Genomic DNA, 4,220 nt, shown 5'->3' on the forward strand with positions numbered 1-4,220 from the left:
GAGTTGCAAGAATGTATGCACTCAATCATAGACGTCTTTCACAACTTCATGCAGGCAAGTTAGAACGCTATGCACATGAGTTGCAATAATGTATGCATCCTAGAAGAACTCAATCATAGTTTTTCACAGTTTCATGCAGGCAATATAGTGCGAGGTATGTGAGTGATAATTGAGATTTCTTCTTTCGCATATATCTTCAATAATCCTCGTAAATGAGAGCTTCGGGATGGTAGGCTCATAGTGGTCCATGATCCTATTTAATTCCTTGAGAGGATGGATCCATGCTTGTGGTATCTCTTTCATCAAGCTTTTTCTTTTAGTGTTGGCATGCTTTTTCTAGAACCACTCATAGATCACTGCTGTACAGTATCCCCAAAGGCCAATCCTTGCCATGCAAATTGAGGGTTTCTCGATGATTCTCTAGCACTCTCCTTTGTCCAAGCCATCTGTATGAAAAAGTAAAAAGGCACTATTTGTCAAGGAGAGACTGGAGAGAGAAAAAGAAGAGAGAAGATGGTAGAAGAGAGAGGAGTGCAAAATAGAGGAAGAGAGTGAAGAGGAGAGAGAAAGATAATGAAGAAGAAAAGAGACGGTTGGAAGCCATGAAAGGATAGGAGGAGCTAGAGAGAGAAGAAGGATAAAGTTGTATTCTTGTGTAAAAAAATTTCCAGTGTTGTACATGTGCCCTTGCCTAATTCCACTCTTTACATTCAATGACTATATAAATTTCTTTACACAAGAATACAACTTTGTCCTCCTCTCTCTAGCTCCTCCTATCCTTTCATGGCTTCCAGCCATCTGTCTCCTTCTTCCCTATCTTTTTCTCTCCTTTTCTAGTCTTTCTCTCTCATCCTCACTCTCTCTCTTGTCCTCACTCTCTTTCTCTCTCTTCTGCGCTCCTCTTGCTTCTACAATCTTCTCTCTCCTCTTTTTCTCTTTCTAGTCCTCTCCTTGACAAGTGGTATCAAAGCATTGGTGTTTGATCCATTTTTCTCATCTTTTTCTTTATATTTAGTCCTAATTTTCATCATAAAAACCAATTTCAGATAAGTACTACAGGTACAAGACATGGACAGTGACTCGTAGTGACTTGCAAGACATCTACAGCTAGAAGAAGACTAATTTGGAGATATTTGAAAGTAGAAGGGACACATATGGTGGTGGATGGAAAAAACAGGAGGTCAACATCAATTTTTCATGTAGATTGACCAATCAATCATCTAGATATGGAGTGAAAAGTTGTAGTTTCACATGAAAATCAAAAGATTTGTTTCACAAGCCATGTTCATTTGGATACTATAATGATTTTCATAGGAATTTCACTATAATTCAGAAGATATGTTTGCTATTTTTCAAATTTTTGTATGCGAGAATAGATTTTTTGGTCATGAAAGACCTCACCTTTCCAAATTTTGTTGTTTTCTATCACAAGTGTTCAAGGGACAATGCATAGTTCCCTCTTCTTACATTAAAAACCCTATCAAGATATCTTAGAGGGTACCCTATTAAATGGAATGTAGAGAAGATAATGTTTTTGCAGAAACAAAAATCTCTACAAATTTTTGGCCAAGGTAGTTGCCACATATGACATGGTAAATACCACTTAGTAGGTGCAACATTTAGTCTGATGAATGGTATCAAGGATCCAAATATGCTTGTAGAATATGGCAAAAGGCACCTACTTAAAAGTAGATCAATTCCAAAAATTGATTAACAAGCTTTAAAATAACTAGAAAAATATTACATGATGAAGCTAGGCCATCTTTAAAGAAGCGCAAGTAGAGGAGTGAAATTGAGCATTTTGTTATCACTTTACTACCAATAAATAGTGTTTTTCAAAAAATGAGATGTACCTTGTGTACAAGATCATTACAAAAATTGATAAGTGTTTCTTGTGTCAATATTTCTCCACAATGCCTCAAGTATTCATTACATTGTTTATGAGCTTATGAGAAATTATTATTGATGGGTATTCAATCCTTTCCTTATCTTTGTCTAGTTTATTGCCACCACATAGTATGTTTCATTGCTACATTAGAATGTTCCCATGATTCTGTTATTCTTTGTCTCTCCAAATATTGCATTGCTTTGTTCATTTCATATGTTCTTAGTGCTTCTTTTTGAATCACTTGATGGATAATTTTTCTATAGGTTCATTAGTGTAATTCTTTCAAATTGTTAGCTTTCTCTACTCCTCCACTATATCTTGTATGGTTGAAATAGCCAATACAAGCTTTATTAATGGGTATGGAGAAGTTGACCACATTGATAGGCTACCATTTTCCTTGGCAAACCAAGGGGTGTTATTATAGATAATATAATACCAAATAATAATAAAGGATACCATATCAGTGTTGCACTTTCAATTAAGAGATTAGACTTTATCAAATATTATGAAGAAAATGTACCATGTAGTGGATAATGTGTTGATTTGTTCATATACTAACCGTTGACATTTTAAACTTCTCCAATGCTATTTCAAAGGCATGATAATCATGTGAGCTTAATATTTTCATATCACAAAAGTTAAAGATTATATTTAAAGACTTTCAAATAATCACCTTCTGTGATCGTGCTTTGTAACCGTCAGCATAGTCAACAACCGCATTATGGATGCACTTCCACTTATTGAATTGAATTCTCTAAGTGAACTTTGTTTCTTGACAAGGAGTATCTAAGAGTGGTAATATATAAAAATATTCTTGCTTTAATACCTTCAATGGAAAGTTTCTTTGGTATCTCTCAACCATCTTTACCTTTTCCTTGTCCTTTTCAATTTTCATGTTTCCATCATGGAAACCAACATATGAGGATACCTTCTCAAGTGCTAAAATTGCATTGACCTGTGTAGAACTAGGTCTCATTGTCTAAGAAAAACATATATACAAGAAAACTAATTTCTCAATGATTCTACACATACCATGCATTGTATAAATATGGACTCCAGATAGGGGGAATAATCAAAATTGCTCTAAAATCTAGATCTTTGAGGTGCCTATCAAGTGTATTTTTCAAATTCTTTTTATCAAGTTCCTTTGCAATACACATGCAATATATGCATGGGCTCTTCAAATTGGTTGTTTCCAGACATTCTACATGCAGTCAATGTCTTCAAATCAACTACTAGATGCCACTCTACTTTGAATCTTCCAAACTCTTCCACGTCCAAGATTCTCCTATTCCTTTTTTCAGTAATGAATTGGGTATACTTGTCTTATGAAAAATATAATACAGGTTTTCAAATTTCTTAGAATAACCAAGAATACAAATATATTATTATAAGTATGTGACACAACCACACCATTAGTAGCATAATAAGTAAACTTTCAATATATATATTACAAGTATGTGACACAACCACACCATTAGTAGCATAATAAGTAAACTTTCAATATATATATATTGCTTACCTCAAAGGATCCTTTAGAGAATATATTTTTCTTAGATTGGATAGTAACTCATTTTGGATTTTTCTTTGAAATTGTTGGATGAATTTCCTTGTTCATCATGATGATGATGACCCATTCTAACTTTGTATAATTCACAATCTAGCACTCATCAAGCTTGAGTACAAATTTTATAATACCATCACATTCATTTGGAGTTACCTCAAATAATTAAACAAGGCATGATTGTAAGACCCTCTAAAATATATTGTTGTATTTGTTATAAACAAGCACCTCCCCTTTCTCTCCATAGTATGTATCTTCAATGTGAAATGGAGCTCCTAGGACCTATAGAACTTCATCATTCACTTATTTTTATATTTATTTGAGTGATGTTGGATTTGGAAATATTGATCCACACATCTTAGGTTACTTTATCTTTGATTGATGGGTTTTGTATATAGCTATGTATTCCTTATTAGATATACCTGCCTCATTCAACAAGGCAAGTATATCACTTGGCTTAACTAAATTTTCTTTCAAGAAGGCCACAATCTCTTCTTTTGTTATCTTTTGATACTTTTAATCCTTCAAGATCGTTTTGATAGCTTTCTTATTGAGAGAATAAAATGCTCATCAAAAGAAATATCAATCTCTACTTCACACACCCAAAATTTCACAATCACTCAAGAAAAATGATGGTCCTCAAGATATCGACCAAATTAAAACAACCCATAGACTCAGAATTGGTGGCATCCTTCATGACCCTCTAACTTATCCAATTACCTTACCCACTCAACCAGAGGTTTCTAACTTGGAGATGAATTTCCCACT

Source organism: Lygodium microphyllum, chromosome 18, assembly GCF_053477565.2.
Source record: "Lygodium microphyllum isolate KBCC chromosome 18, Lygodium_microphyllum_v1.1.10, whole genome shotgun sequence".
In the NCBI taxonomy this organism is placed as follows: Eukaryota; Viridiplantae; Streptophyta; class Polypodiopsida; order Schizaeales; family Lygodiaceae; genus Lygodium; species Lygodium microphyllum.